Here is a 20,069-nt window from a genome sequence, read left to right as displayed (position 1 = left end):
CTTCAGTGGGAGGATATGGTGCTCCCAAAATAAAGAGTAGTTTGTGTGGTTTTCCCCTCAGATCTGCCCTTTCTCCTTACCCCTCTGGCTTTGCTTTCTCTGGAAGCAACTGTGTTCATGAGTAAGTGTGGGGGGATCTCTGCTCTTACCCGCTGGCTTGAATATTCAGGCTGGTTTGTAATTATGCTTCGGGCCTCGTTAGAAGTTTTGAGGGAAGCGTGTGCATGTAGATATAGTCATGAGCACATTTATTATTTGTAAATTTACACTTAACTTCAGATATTAAATATACAAATGGGAACAGCCTGTACCAGTACTACTGAACTGCCTGAAATATTCATTTCAGTCAGGTCTTGCAGTGATGTAAATTGCTGTAACCGCATTCAAATCAACGTTGCCGTGCAATTTAGAGCAATTTGAAAATCTGTCCGCAGTAGATATTATTTGTTAATAATTCGGAGTGCGAGTTTTGTTTATTCCTTTGAGAAAGAACTCTGAGAAGCTCAGATTTAAAAACAAAGTGAAACTATATATCATTAATTTTATGTATAATACATAGCTTGGGAGCACATACCATAAACCAATCTAAGAACTATAGGCCCTGGAAATGTTATTTGAAAAAAAAACAACTCAAAACAAACCCAAGCACATTTCCTTAGCATACAAAGTGTGACTTCATCAAAAATAATAAAGTTTTTATAAGCTATTTTCATAGGCATAAAAGACTGTGTTAGGAAAATTATTGAGGAGAGTTGGGTAGAGGTCAGTCAGCATCCCTGTGGACTGGTTAGCCCAGAATGGAAGACTCGAAAGCAAAAGAGTTCTTAGCATGGCTCCTGATGGAACTGTTGCAGGAGTGATGTGTCAGTCCCTCATCAGAGAAAGACACTCATTTCTTCTGCTTTTTCCAGATGTTATTGGTGATATTATATGAATATATATATATCCACACATACAGAGGTTTATATTTATAGACAGGTATACAATAAGGAGGAACTCACAAACTTAAAAATTAATTTACATCCTACTGCAGTGAAAATAGAATTTCCTTATTGGCACCATGTTGATACTGTGCTTTGGATGCAATACTGCCAAGTGCTCAAGGCTTTGCACCCTTAAAGGAAGCAGCTGGCTCATCCCTGCCCACAAGGCAGATGAAATGTCACTGTCTGTCCCTCTTTTATGGCCAGTGGCCCCAGCTTGGACTGATGTGAAATGTCACACAGAGCACTCAAAGCAGAGCAAGACTCACTGTTCAGGAGCTTTAGGGACACGTGCAGGGAGGGAACCACAGCCCCTTGGTTCAGCAAGGCATGGGTGAAGTGCCTCAAGCCTCAGGAAGCTGGTGCTCAAAATCTGAAAGCTCCCTGTGAGTTTTGTGGCCATGCCATGCAGGCAGGATCCTGGTTTTACAGGTCTTACTGTAATGATTTGGGAGTGGGGATACTGTTGGCTTTTTGGACTCCCTCAGCCTGCAGCAAGTGTGCTCTTGCTATGCTGCACTATCACTGCCTATTCAGCAGTAGCCATGGGAGTTGGCTGCTTGGTCCTCTTGAGTGTTCTGTTTTCCTTTAATGTATTCCTCAATTGCTTAAAAGTTTATTTGTAACTGTAATAGCCTGGCCGTTCCCAATTTCTCTCTGCATGTTTGTAAAATCATATGTCAGCAGCCATCAACATTTGAAATCATTGCATCAATTACATCCCTTTGATGCTGGTAAAGGCTGTTAAGAATAAAATAACGACCCTGCACTTACTGCAGTAAAAGTTTCCCCAAAACTGGTTTATACTATCATCACTCATTCAGTGTGCTTGAAAACATTTTGGGTAATGCTATTAGAGTGACTTGCCAGTGAACAGTACAAGTTAATATTGATTTTAACACACCCAAATGAATCCTTAAATCCCCAAATGCTTAATGAAAATTTTAGCATAGTCTTATGAGGGAATTCATGGATGTGAGCAGGATAGCATGCAAAGAACAGTAGAATTTTCCATTTCAGAATATGACCTGATGCATGGCATGCTTGTTTCTCTTACCTACCCTCCAGGTAAACAGATTCACAGCTCCATAAATATTCGATATGGTCTCCTTTTTTCCCCCCTTATTTTCTTCCTTCTCCTTGTCCCCCACCAAAAAAAGAAATTACTGAAGTGTATTTTTAAGGCTCTCTGTTCTCTTGGAAAAGTCATAAACAAATTCCCAAGTCTAGCAGTGATAGAAGTCTCAGTACTGACAATGCTTTGCACACAGACCTATTTTAGCACCATTTCTTAGTAATGAAATCTTGCAGCCTTGAGTAGCAATGGGGATTTGTCCATCTTTCCTCATCCTCTAATCTTGTTTCAACTGGTTTAATTTCTGCTTCTATATGAACTGCCTTCCCAACGAGCTGAGGGGTGAGATGTGGAGAAGGGAGAGCTGTAGTTCACAATGGGAAGTGCTAGCAGACTTGGTTGATCTGTTGGATCTTTTTAAGGTTGGAGATTTGAAAGCATGCTTCCTTGGTAACAGTAGAAAGCTAAAGAGGTTTGGGTAAATGAAAAAATAAGGAAAGAGGGCTAAGAGGGAGATTGGAAGAAGAGGTGTATGAGGGTCATGCCAGGAGGATGGAGATCCCACTTTCCAGTCCAGATTTGCACAGATCAGCTGGACCAGCGGGGAAAGGAGACCTTCTTCACTGCACTGACCCTTGCCCTCCTGTCTGCAGCTGGAAGTTTTACAGCATCTGTATAAACTAGAGATTTGTACATGCAAAGAACTCACATGAGGTTGAAAAATAGTTTTACTTGCAAGCCACCAAGCAGCAGCAGCAGCCACAAATACATCTGAATCCCTAGTAAAGTAGGTTACCTTTGAATTAGTGACCTAAGGAACAAAATTCTGTCTGCAACTACCGCTCCCTGGATAAATGCATTGCCCTTCTCTCTGGGTGGTCATTAAGCAGAAGTTTATCTCTCCAGATTATGCCTTAAGTGCTAAGGGAAGGAAGATTCAAAAGGTCTGCAGGAGAAATACCTTACCCTAGCACTGCAGAAACTTGTTAATATTTGTGCAGCTTTATAGTTTCTCAATTTTTGTTTAATTTATTTTTTTGAAGTCTTAGTTTGCTGTACAAGAAAGACCTGGCACTCAGGTTGCAGTGGGAATTCACAACCAAAGAGTAGCTCTTGTTACTGTCTATTTTCTTTTCCAGTCTGAGAGGTACAAAAGCATCAAGGGCACAATTATGTTTTAACTACTGGTGTCCAGCAGCGCATCTTAGCTTTGGGCAGCAAAGGAAGCATGAGTGAAGGAACCACTGGTCTCTCCCTGGTCTTCTTTTACCCTGCTTTCCTTTCTGAAAGCTCCACTGCTTGGTCCATCACATCTTCCTTTTTGCACTAATTCGTGCAGGGAGGGTTGTTTCCTCTGCCCAGAGAAAGGGGCTTTGCACCCCCTGCCATTTTTATTTAATTCACCCATTGCCACTGTTTCCTCTTCCCGTGCTGCCAAGGAGGGTGTCAGCTGAGTCTGTGGCATGGCACAATTCCTCTGTGCACATGACTGGCACAGGCACAGCCAGGGACACTCCAGTGCCACTGCTGCATGTGCCTTAAAGCACAAACTATTCCACTCTGAAAATTGCTTGGAGATTCTAAATTGCTTTTTCCATCCTTTGGGATGAAAAGTTCTATACCAGTGTATTATTATTAATGACAATAAATTATTCTTGAGGCTGTGAGGCTGCTTCGCTTCCCAAGGAGTGAAATGAGCAAGCACTTTCCCAGGAGTACACCCAAAAAATGCAATACTAGCAGAAGAGGCTTGCAGGACAGCCTGATGTTTCAGTGCCACGCTCGTGGTCTGCTTGCTGAGATGACCACAGAAGGTGCCCTGAGGAGGAGGAGGAGGAGGAGGTGTGCTGTACTGCTGGAGACACGCTCCCAGCTGGCAGGGCTAGTGCCAGCCCTGTTGCTCACTGATGGTCCTTGCTGGGAGCTGCGTGTACCAACTCCCTCTTTGAGAGGCTTAGTGAGGTCCCGGCTTGGTGGTTGAAACATTTCCATCGTTTGTTTTTCTGGGATGCCTTCCAGTTGCTCTGAATTGGCCTCTTGTTTGCCCACCCCCCTGCCTGCACACGGTCCTGCGGTGCTCCCCCGGCCTCTGCCGATCACTCGCGCCGCTTGGTCGGGGGTGGCTTGGGGCCAGCAAAGATTACGAGTCAAATTTCAGTAACTTCATCACCGACTGTTGGCAACACCTTTGTCTCATATTACTTCTAAAACACTCAAGTTCATTACTGCAAGTTTGAGCAAAGAAGAAATAAACCCCAGTGCTTATCACTGGCTATGGAGAAGCTTGTTTTTTACTTACCCTGCTGCTGATTAAGTATCTGGGATTTATTGTTTTGAAAGATGCCTTGTGCAGAGACATATTTCAAAAGGCAAAGGGACTGACAGTGTTTAACGTGTGCTCTGGAGTTTTGGGAGCACTGCTAATAAAGTGAGCTTTGCAAAGATGCATTTCAGCTAGGAGCAATAGAAATGTGGCCAGACACAAATGGGAACTGTTGTGCACAGGCTTGAGAATGGGAGAAGCGGAGGAATGACAAGTTGTGTGGTGGCAGATTTGTGCAGCAGTTCTTTTCCTTCTGTTTTTGCAGTAAGTGAGAGGCTATGGCAAACCATTTAGTGCCAGGGAGCCTATTTTCTGAAAGTAATCCAGGCATTGTGGAGAAAAGGAGAAAACAAACAGTTCTGGACTACCCTCCAGCCACTTCATACAAAGTTTTCAAGGCTGAACTAAAGCTGGTATTGATGCCAAGGCCGCTGTGCTCTATTTGGCTGCATAGAACCCATTGTTGCTTACTCATGCTTTTTGTGGGTAGTGAAGTACTTCTTGGCCCTGTATGTTTCCCATTTTCACACCTGTGTGCTTGCCTGTTCCAGAAGTGTGGAGAGGGCTAGGTTTTTTTATTGGTAAACTCACAAGATTTTCCTTCTGGGTATACTGTTCTACCACCCTGAAAGGAAATAAATGCACTCAGCCGTCTGAGGAAAACATTATTTTTCTCATTTTTAAAAAAAAGGTGGAAAGGAGGAAAAAAAAGGAGAAATATAGCAAATATAGCAACTATGGGCTTTGATTGTTAGGGGTCTGCTGGGAAAGACTTGGTATGAAATTCTTTTGGAGAGCTGAAAAGTGTAATTTGTCTGAAGAAAGGTAAAAGAGTAATTAAAGGAAAATCCCTTTTACCCAAGCCATTGAGGCAGCATTGACAAGAAGAAAGGAAGGTACAGGTCCTACATGCTTTTATTTTTCTTTTGAATGAATGTTTATATGAATTTTCAAATACATAAACACATGTTTTTGATCCAAAAAATGCTGGGCCAGTTACCATTCACTCTAGGCTTATGTATTGGCAGGGAACAGGAGGGAAATAACGAGAAAATAGAGAAGCATTTTCCTTAAAGCTGTAAGCCCTTTTCTGAAGAGAGCTTTGTGAGTTCAGCATCTGATGAGCTTTCCCATTTCCTAGGAGTAGGAATGTAGGTGAGATAAGCATAGGAGCAATTATGGGCTCTCCTGGATCTTCTGTGAATTGCAGAGATTGCAGACTGTGATCCTGGGCTCTCATGTAGCACTGGGGATGTGTGTGTGGCTAATTTGGAAAGGTAGCATGGTTAGTTTTCCGAGATGTTCTTGTGAACATTCTTGTACATCGTGGGGTTAAAGGGTTCAGTTTATATGTGGTTGTTTGGGTCTATCACTGTAATCAAGTACAAAGAGAATTGATGGAATTTTAATCTTGCAGGCCAGATTCTTCATAGAGTTGTTCTGTTTTAACCACAGCTTTCATGGAAAAGAGGCAAATGCAAAGAAATGCCATTTTCTGCAAGATGCAATATCATAATGAAAAAGGTGCATGTAAAAAAAGAGACTAAACTGCATTAACTAGACCACATCTTGACTGTGCTGTTCTTCATTCAGAATGAGCCAGAATTCAATGTTCATTGCAGCAAAACAGCCTTTAAAATGTTAGACTAGTGTACAGGTGTTTACTGGCTTCATCATTAAGATGCAATAATACAGTTCTAAAGAACTGGAGCTGTTATTGAAAGCTCTGAACTAGACCTCAGGGACAATGAAAGGGTCATATTTACATGGATGATTTTTTTTTTTTTTTTGAGAATGGACTGCAGTTTTCCTCCACTCAAACATGTAGATGGCCAGAGACATATTTCCTTTTTTCTCTGCTGTTCTTTAACAATAGAATTAATGGAACTGAGGCTGAAAATGACAATGATAATAAGTAGACCACTAGTAATCTATTCTCTTGGTGCTTTGTGCGTGTGTTGTATTGCTTTGTTGGTTTCAGTTTCAGGGTTGTTTTTTTTTTTAAAGAGTGAGCTATGCAGTCAATCTAATGATTAGGAAATTAAGACTGAAAGGAAATTCAGGCAGAACTATTACTCAGAGGGAAGCAAACATATGGAATAAGTTGTCAAACAAAGCTACTAAATGCAATATGTGAGTTGCAGAGAGACAAAGAGGTTAACTTGTTTATTGTGAAAAAGGAGGAGGTTCTGAAAATGCAGAAACAGATGCAAGTTAAGGGGAGGGTGAAGTAAATTCAAAGGAGAGAGAGACTGGATATTGTGGGTATAGTAGCCTTTTCTTGGGTTATGGGTTTATACACATCTATAAGGCAATGGAGAAGTCTGTTTTTACATTTCAGTTCCAAGTTAACTGGGTGCTTTTAAAAAATAAAGGAGCATGGAAATGGGATTCCTAATTTTTCTTGCAGCTACTGTTTCAAGGAGTTCCATTTCTCATCCACCAGACCGTTGTTGGACTCTGGTGACACTGGTGTCAGTGTCAGCTGTATTTTATAACAGCAAGCAGGTCTTGTGCAGGTCTGTCCTTCCCTCTGAAGTCAATGAGTGTCTCCTCCCTGCACCAAGACTGGCTCTGCTGGCATCAGTGAGACTGCCCAAGTGAGTTGTGGACAGCCTGCACCTGAAATTAAGCATCCTTGTGACATGGGGAATTCATTGGGAATGGACCCTGCCTTTCCAAGGGCTGGTCAGGATGCTTGACTTTTTTTCCTCCCAGTTTTGGGAAAAGTATGAGGCTTCTTTAAATGGGAACTATAATCTGAGCACTGCCAAGGAGTCCAGCTTCCAGTCCTTCCTCTCCCTGCAAACCCAACCTCTTGCAGGAGACAGCTCTGATCACAGAGATAAGGCTGCTTTGTAAGAAACGTCCCCTGCCCCCTGGGGTCTCCTTTGTGAAGTGTGCAGAAATGAAGAGCAGAAGGAGGATCCTTTGGTCCAAAGTGATAGCAAAAAAGAAAGGAAGCATGACCTGAGTTCCCCTAATTATGGCTCCAAGCACAGAGATCCAAGGCCTGGGGCCTGGACTTTGCCCTCATGCCTTTTCTTTTCCTTGATGTGAAACAATCCCCTAAGTGTGATAGCTGGTCTGTGGGTATCCTAACAATGATGTGTGCAGCCTGTCTGCTGCTCTGCATCAGAACTCTCTTTATTTTGTGATTAAATTTCACACACGATCTTCCCATCCTCTCTTAGGTCTCAAAAATTTCAGGCTCCTTAACCAAAAAGTCAAGCTAATATTTAAGGTCTCTGATTGATTGTTTATTAATATAATTAAAAAGTGAATAATGGATAACACAGTTATAGGAAACTGTTATCTTTTAAGATTGTCTTCTTTAGAGATTGACAGAAAATACCACATTTGAAAGGTTGTAGCAAGCTTTAAGATGGGAAAATCCAGACCTGGTTTTGAGCTGTGCCCAGACACGATAGAATTTAGTATCTCAGCTCCTTTAAAAGAATTTGCCTGTTTCTTAGTGAAGGAAGATCATCAATTGTCTGTTTATTCCTGCATCTGCTCTAAGATGATGTGCAAGCGATGATTAATTATTTGCATTTGTTTCAGTTTTGAGGTTTCTGCAAGTGACAACGAGAAAGAGGGAGTTTGTGAGCTGGTCTTCTGCCATGGGTTGTCATTCATGTGGTTGACAACTCCATCTCTCTAGAAGGCCATATAATAATGTATTTCCAAATAAAAAGTCAGTAAAGGGGACATGCATCACTTTGAGAGCTTGTTCAAAGTCAGTGTCAGGCATGTAATTCAAAAGTGCTTCCAAGTAGGGCTCCTGAGAGAAGAATTAACAGGAGTGAAGCGCTACCCCCTGTGTCCTTCCCAGCCTGACTCTTCCTAATGGGAGGGACATGGCTTTTTTTCTCCATCTCAAAGTCTCCAGGGTCTGTGTTGCTGGGCGTGCCTGAGCACCAGTGCCTGTTGGCATAGATGTGGGTTCAGCCAGCTAGCAGTGCCCTCCTTCTGCACCACCATTCATTGGATAGAAAGGGAAAGCACTGATACCACTCGTGGTATTTTCATACTTGAAGTGGCTCTGTTAGCATGACATAAGTGTGAGGAAAACACTGGGTCCAGAGTGTGCCTGCCAATCCCAGGCTCCCATGGAAAGAAAATGCTGTGATGTGTGCTGAAAATGTGGCTCTGTGGTGCGGTAGTGTCGGTCTGACAGCAGCAGATGTTGCATCCCTGAATCACTGGTGCACCTCTGCTTTAGGGCCTGATACCATTCTTGATAGCTGCCTCACTCTCACTGTCCCCTCTACAGCTGCCATTCAAAGATGGAGTTTTAGGATCTTGGTACAAACTGGGGTTTTCCCATGGCCATGGGACCCCACTCACTAGCCCAGCACCTGGCCATAGTCATGTGAGTGTTTGTAGGGGTTCTCAAGTCCTTTGGTGGGCTGAGGACTTTCACATTTTCTGAATAATAAAACCAGGTGAGAGTAGCACAGGTTAGTTAATTGCTCCTAAGGCTGATTGAGGGTTTATCAGTTGATGGTTTTATCAGTTCTTGTCTAAGTCTTTAAATTAGTCCTGGCCTTTTTCCCATGGCATTGCTTTGGACCAATGCAAAGACATCATTTCTCTTACCTTTCTGTTTCTGTGCAACATGCCTGCTGTCCTGGGTTTCAAGCTCAGTAGACCCTTCCATTGTTCTGTGATTTACCTGTATTTTGGTCTTACCATGATCATATCTAACATCTCAATCAATGCATAGGAGCCAGTGGGAGTTTTAAACCCAACTTATCTTGATCATATTTGGAACAGGAATATATCTTAGACCCATTTCTGCATTAAGTTGAATGCTGTTTTCTGAAATTCTTGTGGCTTTGGGTCCAGGCTCAGAGTACATCAGTGTTTCTGGGCAGAAGACTTTACAGTCACTGTGTGTTATCCCCAAACCAAAAATGCCTGACAACTGCAGAAAAGAGGATCAAAGTGCTGTCAGTGAAACTGCAGGTTGTTTGCACCTTCAGATAGCTGGTAAATGAAAATTGCTTTCCAATATCTCAGGGAGAAGTGTTAGAAACTATTAGCCTTCTGCCTGGTAGCATTAATTTCCTATTCATTTCATTAAAGGAAGATTTTTGGAGAAACTTGCAAATTACAACATGCTTGTAGCAGAATAATAGCTTCAGGAAAAACATGTAATAGCTCTCCTTAATCAAAATAAGGGCAAGTTGTTGCTTATCCAGCTGAAGAGCTGGGGATTGCTAAAGCTTGATTTCACATTTCTCATTAAACAATCACACATTTTTTAAACTGTTTTAAGAGAAACATGGGTCTACTTCAGTAAAAATGTGCCTATTTGGTTGTTTTTTTTTCTGAACATGTTTATCCTACTGTTTCCCTTTTATTCCTATTCCAGTCTCCCTGTGTCCATGTTCTTCCTTGACTGTGACATGTCAGCCTACAAGAAGCAACCCCAAACTGCTGGATAAAACAGAATTCTGTCCCTGTGGGATAATGTAGCAGATATTATCATTAGATAAAAGCTGATGATTAGATTTCCTGCTGGAGCTGAATGATTCTTGTCTCAGTCACGTAATAGATCAGGTGGGAGTTTCTGCAGGCGTTTGCACTGTGATGCTCAAGATCAGCTCACACTGACTCTCTACATGTGTAAATAATTAACACAAGATGGAAGGAGACCCAGAGCTAAACCACTGGTTCTAGTGGGGCTTTTCAGCAAGAGGTGGATGCAAGCTGGTCTGCAATCTTGAAAGACGTGTAGATACCAAGTCTAGATCCTCATGGGTGTTTAGAAAACAGAGTTCCTTTAAATAAATATGCCAAAAATTGCTGCTGTTTTTGTTTTTTTGTTTGTTTGTTTTTGTGGGTTTTTTTTCCTGGGGTACCATTTTCCTGCTCAGTTTGGCCTATGTCTGCTTTTAATTGGGTTTTAGACAGTTTGTACTGTGGAGTTGTGAATCCTCTTGCGTTATCCTCTTTAGCAGTTTTATTCTGTATTCCTCCAGCCTGTAGGCTTAATTAAGCCTCAGAACCTGTTTACCACAAAAGGTTATATTTTAATTATAGATAATTAAAGCAAAGAGAATTTAAATAAAATAGAATAAATAATTTTTTTTTTTAAGTAGCACAAAAATTTGGTAGCTCTAATCCCTCCCACAAGCTTGTTGTTTGTGTACTTGTGAGGAGTGGCAGCATAATGTGGCACACCTTAGTACTTCCCAAAATCTAGGCCCTTGTGGCTCTTTCTTAAAAGACCAAGACAGTAAAGCTGGGGACTATTTTGAAAGTTAATGGAGCTTGTTTTTCAGGACATGTACTGCTTTGTGTTTTCAGAAATGCAGGGGATTGGTAAATCAGTGGTGTGCTAGTTGGGTGGAGGCAGCAGGAGTTCTGTGCATGGGGCAGGACCCAATGGTGTGGCTTGTGGGCTGCTGGCTTTTCCCTTAAAGAATGCTTCAGCATTTCCAGCCTGTCTGCAAAGAAAAGGACAGGCTAACAGACCCCTCTGTTTGGACAAAATGAAAACCAAGAAGCCTATTCAGACTGATGTGTACCTTTGAGTTGGCTTCCTTGCTCAGTGTAAGAAATGTATTTACAGAGTGCAGTGTGGCAGGGAGTTAGAGTGGAGAGCTGAGCCTTCTCCATGCCGTGGAGAGGGCAGGAAATGTGTGATTATTGCCACAACAAAATTGTACTTTTCTGTGTAAATGGCTGACTCTACTAATAGTGACGATGCACATGGGGAGGAGCAGAACAAAGAAATAATTGAGGAAACCATGAGGAGCAATAATGTTCCCCAGAAATAGCTTGCTTTTTATTTTTTCCTTAGATGTATGAAATGTGGCACGCAGTACTCTTGCCTATATTGCATTCTCCATCTGGCTGGTTACTGAAAGCTCAGATTCTCCTGGGTTTTTCTGAGTTATTTACTTTAATATTCTGCCTTTTATAGCAAAGATTATCTTACAAACTAGATTGTCCATGCTGGACAGATTTTTATGGTTTAATCCTGTTTTTGATATCTAATTCTATTTTTTCCCTTGTATTTAATATAATTTCCCCTGACACACATACATAAACACACTCAGGATTTCATGTCACATTTTTTCTGTAGTAGTGTCTCATGCAGAGATTCTTTTCTTACCACACTTGATTGAGAAATAGCTCTTATGGGATTCAGAGAATTGTTCTGTACCTCCAGCTTAGGAACCAAGCAAATCCTTGTGTGCCTTGTTCCCTTTAAATGGAGACTACAGCCAAAGCCCAATTAATACAGAGGGAATCCTTCCACTGACTTGAATTCTCTTGGTCAGGCTGTCCGTCTTTTATGCTTCATTATCCTTATCACTGAGCATATCATAATACATATATTTATCCTACTACATGCCCGCAAGAGATAGTCCTTCCACTTCATTGATGGGGATTTGAAGTACAGCGAGATGAAGTGCTTGTTCCGGGCAAAGACAGAATTAAGCTATTGAAGCCCTGGTTTAGATAAATTTCAGTGTATTGTCACTAGAAGGCCCTTTCAAGTGGCTATAGGTGCTGGTGGAATGCACATATCCTTAGTGCAGATGATGTGGTTCATGTGAAGTATTGTGGAAAGAGTTCTGGGAGCACAGCTTGGGATCCAGGACTAGCCATCCTTCTGCCACGATGGCCTTAGGTGAGAACAGCAAATCTGCGTTCTCTCTCTCCTGGGTACACACTCACACTGTGCTCTGTGGCATCTATGCAGTGAGAGTTAAATCTACCCTGCACAGAGTATTGCTTGGTGGCTGTAGGATTCTACTGACAGACTATGGACCAGAGTTATCTGGAACTGAGCCTGGACAGTGACTTGTCAGCTATGTACTGCACTACGTTGTTCCTGTGACATTTATTGCAAGATGTTGGCCCTGCACAAGAGAGTTGAGGGTTGGGAAGCTCTAATCTGGCAATTGTGAGGTAGGGCTGCTTATTTGTTCTTTAGCTGGAAGGTAATTAATTGTTCTCCATAAAGGATGCTGACAGTATGCCTTGGGTTGCACTGGAGGATATGCTTAGGATGGGAGGAAGAACATCTTTCTAACCAAAGCCAAAACAAAACAGCTGGAGTTTGGTTGGCCCTGGGACCATGCAGGGGCTCTCCTTGTTATTCCTCTGTGTTTCCCTTTGCACCTACAGGAGCAGCACAGCATTCTTCAGCGAACTATGGATCTCTTCTGGCTTACCCAATTAATTTTACGCAGGAATTTTTTTTTTTTGCTTACTTTGTAAGACAACCATGTAAAGGCTCCATAGTGCCTTAAGCAAATTGCTGTGAGATTTAAAGCAGAAAGCTTAGGACTGTGTTTAGGCTTCCCATTAGACTGAAAGGGGCTTAGATTTCCACTGATTGACCACTGAACTCTCCCTCCCCACCCCCAACTCCACTTCTCTGGCCCAGATCAATGTCAGTAGTTAAATGGATCGGTTATTTGAAAGCTGTCTGTTGACCTTTCCTTCATGATTGATTGCATGAAAAGTGCACGGGAGTGTGGCTTCCAGCTAGGCAAGTAGTCACTGCTGACGGCTCTCTTTCACCACTCCCCATAGCCCACTAGGATTTCCCACAGAGGAATAAGCTGTCTGTGAAGATGCCAGACCTGAGAGTGCTCTCAAGTAACCATAATGAAGCTGAAAGCCAGCTCCAGTCTTCCTCAATGGCCGTGAGGAATTATTTATGAAGAGGAGACCAGGGCTGAGTGGTTTACTGGTCTTCAAAACACTTCCTGACCGGAGGTCTGGAATTGGAGAACCACAAGAGCCCTGGGTGACAGCTACCTATGGGTGTTGGCAGGTGTCCTACCCCAACTGAGAGAAGAGGACAAATGCAGGGCCATCTGGCTTTCTCTAGTGCACACACCAGCATGTGTTTGCCATCTCACTTGCTCATCTTCTCACACACGTTCTGTCCTAGCCCACAGAAATAATTAACTTTCCTATCTTTCAATATGTGTTTGAAACACAAAAACAGCCTGCAGGAGCAGATGCATTGAATTAGTCTTTGTGCAACTCTTCTTTCTTATGCTTTCCCACTCTAAAACTAATGTTGTCAGAGCTTTAATTTGGTTTAAATCTCCTGTAACCAGTTCCATGCTAACAGGTTTTGATTTCTGGCATATGGAACATTTTAGTTACTCCCGATTGTTAGCATTATGAATAATGAACCCACCTTTTAACTCTTAAAATAAAGTTTGACAGTGCAGTAAGTGACATTCTGTTTGCACAGAGGCAGAGAATACAAATTACCCTAAATCAGGTAATGGGAAGCTGATGTATGATGATTATGTTGTTCCATCACCCACTTTTTAGTAGGTTGTGCAGGATTGGTAATTCACTGCATGATCTCCCTTTTAAATCACTTCCTTAATAAACATGTAACAACACTATCCTGATGTAGGGCACAGCGTGACTCTATGCTTAATCTATATTTTACAAACCAGCAATACACTGCAAGTAATGAAAGGGTTTGCAATGTCAGCGCTTGATTCTGCTGTCTGTAGAGTGCAGGGCGATATGGACAGCTGGGGAGGAGGATGGGGCAGGTTGAGAATTGGTGTTTCTGCTGATAAATATCATGCACCGCTGCCCAGGCTGTGTGAAGGCTATTGTAACCTAGGTTAATGGTGGATGCCAGGCAATTTGGCAATTGGAACAATGGGTGGGGGCTTTCCATGGCAACAATTTGCCATCAGCTACCTTCTCTCCTGGCTGTCAGTGCTCTTTAGCTCTGGCACTGCAGGGCAGTCATCCTAAAGGGTCAGCCTTAACCCTTCACAAACACCAAGGGTTTGTGGAGGAGCTCTGAAAAGCATGAGCTGTGAGTGAGGACTGAGTGAGTTCATTGCAGGCTGAAGAGGGCTTGGGAACCTTTGAGATTTCTGGATTTTTGGTGCAAGATAATTTAAAATTATTCCTGGAGGGGAGATGGCCAGAATGAGCAAAGTGACAGAAGAAAAACAAAATAATTTTAAAAACCACATTGGCACTCAACTTGCTTGCAATCCCATTTTGAGCTTAGTGCATGCTCAGTCTACACAGCTGCTTGTTTCCTTGCCCTGCTGACTCGTCTGGAGTAACTTCATGCAGAACATTTACTTTGGTGGCTTGGTGGGAGGACAGGGGTATTAGACAAAGCAAATCCATTATATTTAAGAAATACTTTATTTTAAAATTAGCAGGGGAGCTGGTGTGTGTTAGAAGGGAGAATGATATTTACTGGATTCATTATGGTAAAGATGGAGTGATCTAGCAGAAATCTGTTAGTAAGACTATGAGGAAGTGGGCAACACACTGGATGCTTTAAACTGAGAGGCTGGACACAGGTAACACATGTTGCAGAAAAGGCTCTGGGAGTGAACCTCCCTCTTCACAACAAACCTTCAGGTTTTGCTCTCCTTATATTGTTTTTGAAGGACATTCCTGGAATTTAAAGCAAAACCAACAGGGACACTCTTCTGTTTTAAAGATGGGAGAAGAACCATTAATAGGGCTGGAAACTACAGACCTATTAAAGATGACATTTAAAATTGCAAAGCTGTAATTCACAGAAAAATTAATTGCTCAGGAGTAGCCAGCACCCACTGGTTTGGCCATGACAGAGTTGAGTCTCCAGTCTGTCAGATTAGTGCTCACTCTTCTCTTCCTCCCTTCTTTGAGGATCTTTTCATTGCCAAAGCTGAGAGCAATGATAATTCTGCAACAAAACCCGATGCCCTTGCATGGTCCTTCAGACCCAGTGCTAAAGGGAGTCCTTGCATCTCCCACTGATCTTGCCAAGGACAATTTCTGAGTACACGTTTCTGGCTCAGGGAAGCAGTTACCAGGGGTCATTGCAGTGCTTTGTTGGGTGGGAGTTACTCCTGAACAGGGAACTTAATTCCTGGGTCTCGCCACATGTCTGGTAACAGCACCTTTACCTTTCAATAAAGGTAGCAGTCATGGACAATTACGTTGGTAGCTGAGCAGAAATGAAGGGGATGCAAAGTTTCCCCTCCTCATCCCTTCTTTCCATGCAGCACAGCTTTTTTTAGCTCTCCTTTACCTTGTGTGTCTGACTGTTCCCACTGTCATGATGCTCTGCACCCACATTTCCACAAGGGAGTCCATCCATCCTTTTGCTGGCATCCCCACACAGCTACCTGACTTCTGATAGAGTGGGAAGTGAAATGCTTTCCCTGACAGTGCAAGGATGACAGCAGATTTTGCAAACAACCCTTTCATTGCTCATGGAAATCATGGGCTTCAGATTTCAGCAGTTTTATTTCCCAAAAGGGCCTTTCCCTGAAGGTAGGCAGAAAGCAGTAAGTTGATGGAAGACACACAAGAGACATTTAACTCCCTGCCAGCTTACTATAATGGCCTGCACCAATGTGCTATCTTGAGGAAAAAAAAAAAAAAAAAAAAGAAAAAGGGAAAAATTACAGACAATCCGGTTTGTTTTCATTTAGAGGGAGAAATGGAGACATTTTGAGAGATTAAGTGATATGCCTAAGGCTGGGCAGGGGGTCTGACCAGAGCTCAGATGTGAATTTACTGTTGCTAGGTCATGTAACTCAAGCTCAAGACTTTTTCTCACATTTGAAAAAAGTATCTTTAAAGCCAAACAGTAACAGTTTTTTTTTTCTGGCATGGCTTCTTTCATATCATTCTAGCAAACTGAAGGATATTAGAAAGCCTAAAAGAATAAATCTAGGTCGCAATATCCCACCTTTTCCTTAAGTCTCATAGTGATTTTTGGGAACATAATTTCTATTTTATCATGGTTAAAAAGCAGCACCTGCAGAGGGTTTATTTCTCTGCAAATGCCAAGTCTAATGTTTCAAAGAAAGCTGAAGATGAAATGAAAGGGAGAGCAGAAGAGTAAGTAGCTGTCATTAGCCTTAAGATTGTTTATGAAAACCCGAGATGACCTACAGCTTTAAATGACATTGATTGGCGTACTCTAACTTTGTACTAATGGACTAATGACTTGCAAAGCTCTGAGCATTCAAAGGGAAAAAAAAATAAATCCTGGCATCTGTGAAAGATGTTGATTACAATCTGTGGTATTCATCGGACTTTTCCAATAAGTGTTAAATATGCAGGACACTGCAAATAATTGTAGTTGTTGCTATTTAAAATAATAATAAAAAAATATCTTCAAATAACAAAGTCTTTTGTTTTCAGTGCCAGGAATGCCACACTGAAAGTGAATAGTTTCAACTATGGCTTCTGGACCAGAGGCAAACCTTGCTGCAATTCAGCAGCAAGCCCTGTCTGAGCAATCCCTCTAAATCTTGAGCCTTAAGGGAGGAGTTCTCAGGCAATTAATAATGAAAAAAAAAAAATAAAAAAAGGAGTTATAATAAAAAATAAATAGCAGAAACCCCTTCCTTCTCCTGCTGCAGAATGCAAGTCAGCTGACTTTGATTGTTTTCCTCCTTAACTCTGTTGGATGCTTGAGATAAAAGGGAGAATAGGATTTGCCTTAAATTTCCACTGTAGTGGTTATTGTTTCATCTTCTGCTCCTTTTATTATCCTGAGTAAAATGTGCCACTGCAACAATCCTTTTGAGACATGAAATACTGCTGAAAGGTCACTGTTTAGAGCACAGCCAATATAGCAGGAGACACTGCTAATCTATCAGTTCTATGATGAATATGTTGACAAGGAGCTGAATTTTAATAATTAATCATGATAAAACTAAAGCAAGTTAATAATTTAGAGTCTGATAATGGAGAGTGGTGTGACTCCTTGAGTAGGCAGTTTCTGTTAAGTTTCACCTCTGTTAATTTTAACCAAAAGGAGCACTGTCGCTTTTAATTATGAACAAGAAGCTCTTGGAGCTGTACAGATGTCACAGAGGAGGTCAGCTCCAAAACATGTTAACAGCTCCAAGAGAAAATTTGGGGAGCATATACGAAGTCAGTGTAAAGCTACTCAATGTGGTTAGTTCCTCAAGCTCTATGTTTGCTTTACCGTAACACTGTGTTAATGTAGAACAAGTAAGCAAATTGGTAAAAAGTGTATAGATAGAAAGTAGATATTTGTCATCCCAAATATGTCAATCATGTAGGATTAGTGTGAAGCCCTGAGCTTACTGGTAGTGGTGGCAAAATTGTCATCATCTCTGATGAAACCATCTATATGCATCTTTTCACAAAAAGATTTTCATGACCAGCCCATCATTGCAATTTCCTCCTCTGAAAACATTCTGGGTTCCTACAGATGTCAGATGTAGGTACTTTGCTTTTGTTTGCCTCTCCAAAGACTTTGCATTTTTTTATTTAAGTAGCCCATTTCAACAGAAAGGGGGTAGGGAGCAGCATGAGCTATTTCTCCAAAGTCTGCAAAAATCATTAGCAGGATTTGAGAGAGCATAATGATGTTCTGGTGGAGGGAAGGATTTGTGTGGGAAGGGAAGGGCTGATGCAGCCTGACCTTGCACCCCTACTATGTGCTGCCCCAGCAGCCACAATGGGAAGACTGTGGTGCTGCTCGTGGTGGGAGCCCACTGAGGCCAGGGAAAGAGGGAGCTCCAGGGTACATAAGGCAGGAATTCAGGCCTTCAGCAGGCTTCAGAAATTCTGCTGTTCAATTCAGCTGATAAGTACATCTTGCTTTCTTAAGGCTGAATATGCTGGTTTGGGACACGGCAGCGTGTGCTCCATGTAAGATTGCCAGCATGGCATTGGATGCTGCAGTGCCTGAGCATTAACTTGTGTTTCCTGCTGCTTATGGCAGGAAATTCTTGGAATGCTGGGACTACTGAGGTACCTATTCAGTTATCAGAAGCATTTGGCGAGTTTCGAAGGGCAGCCACTGTAGCTGAAATGTTTTTTTAATAATTTTACAAAGCTCTTTGATAAACAGAGGTTGACATTTCTAAGGAACCCTGTTCTCTTCACCCTTGTGGCAGTCAGAGTTGGCTAGTGGAGAGGAAACACCTCACATAGCGTGGCTCAGGTTACACAAATCAGATGATTTAACAGACTTTTCAATGTTCACTGCTTAAATAGCTGCTTTTGTTCCAGGCTTGGCCGAGTTTTCAGAGGGTTGCCGTTCTCTTAACTGTCTTGTTTGCAAAAGTTGGCAGTTCACGTTAAAGACACATTGGCATGGTTTTAAAAGGAAGAAATAATAAAGCAGGGCACTAAGTAGTTAAAGTATATGGTGTGTAATATTCAGAGTTACTTTACTTGGCCTCAGTGCTGTATCAATGGCAAAAAAATTAGCACCAAAAAATGCATGCAAAGAACGTTTGCTTCTGAGAAGAGCTCCGAGCAGTACCCGCTTGCCACTCTTACATCTCTGAGTGTGTGATCTTGTCTCTGCTAGTTGCTTGTTTTGGCCTGACTCCAAGGGATTCGTATTACAGGCTGTTTTGTCACTACAGTTGACATAAGTCACAGTTTTTCTCTTTGGTTTTTCACCAGAGAGAATCGTATTTGTTGTACTGTACAGAATAACTTCATCTCACTGTAGTTTCATGGCATGTTGTGTTGATGTGTGATGAAGGCACGTCCTGTCATGATTTTATGTCATTATATGACAAGACACCTTCCCCATAAATTAACACATTTTGGATAAGTTGCAGCACTAGGTCAAGTTAGTCCATTGCAAAGTTTCAGGAGTCCAGGAGACACAAACTAGTTCAGAACAGTTACAAAGTTTTAGACTAAATTTGTGGGATGTGATATACTCCTCATAAAAATCAAGACTGTTCTATTAACTTCTTTGTAGACGATCTTTGCATCATATCTCAGCCTAAGACTGTAATTCAAAATGTTCCTGAATTGTCTAGGAAGCACGGGTGACGAAGTACTTGTGATTTAGGCCTTCATTCCTCTAAAAACAAACTTGGCATGTATCTGCACATATGTCTGTCTCATTTCCAGTTTACTTGAATGAAAGGTGACCCCAAATGTCTGTGCTTCTTACTCCCTGAAGCCATTATGTGTGGTGTGCCATAGCAGATGTATGGATGTTTGAAAGAACGGCTGCATCCAGTGCATCCTACACATCCATCCTGATCCATAAATTTTTACATTTGTGTGTAGCAACCTGCTGCATAAAGCATGGCACTTAAGGTATGGACAGAGAATGTTACCTGGCAGGAAGAACAGAGATATGCCTGTTTTGTAGTAAATCGGAATTAATCACCTGTGTCCTCAATAAAATGTGCCAACATCTCTGAACTCGTAAGTGAAGTGTTTGCAGTTACAGAGGAATCTTGACATGAAAGGGCCAGATCTGCTTCAGAGGCCCTGAGAAGCCCAGTTCCCTAGCACCAGACACAAGAGCTGTGTCTGTATCTCAGGGGTCACCAAATTCGTCCCCTTATGTTAATGCCATCACCTACTGCCTTGAGGTAATTGCATATGTCATTACTTGATTACTGTAGAAATTTTATTATAATTCACTCATCTCTAAATTCCAGCTCAAATTAGACTGCATATCAGATAACCTTTTTATTTGTTATATCTACAGAAAGAAATAGTGGCGTCACATTTTTATGTGTGATGATTTGTGTCAGCAGTCATCACATTTCCTGCTGTAGGCTGGAGAAAGGATAATATTTCTTTCTCTCTTAAAAGCTCATGCTTTTGAGTTAGATTTCACATGTATACATACAGAAGAATTTTGAGAGTCTTAACTTTTGTAAATGTTCAGTACTTTTTGTAGAGGACTGAAATG

The 20,069-nt window shown here is 41.8% G+C and overlaps 1 protein-coding gene across 2 annotated transcripts in view; it reads left to right on the top strand.

Moving 5' to 3' along the window:
* The window catches only part of UNC5C (unc-5 netrin receptor C), a 243,244-nt gene that overhangs the window by 33,830 nt on the left and 189,345 nt on the right, over positions 1-20,069 (top strand). The gene's annotated exons all lie outside the window — the stretch shown is intronic.

This window comes from Parus major, chromosome 4, assembly GCF_001522545.3.
Source record: "Parus major isolate Abel chromosome 4, Parus_major1.1, whole genome shotgun sequence".
Lineage (NCBI taxonomy): Eukaryota > Metazoa > Chordata > Aves > Passeriformes > Paridae > Parus > Parus major.
This window is presented reverse-complemented; position numbering and strand designations above follow the sequence as displayed.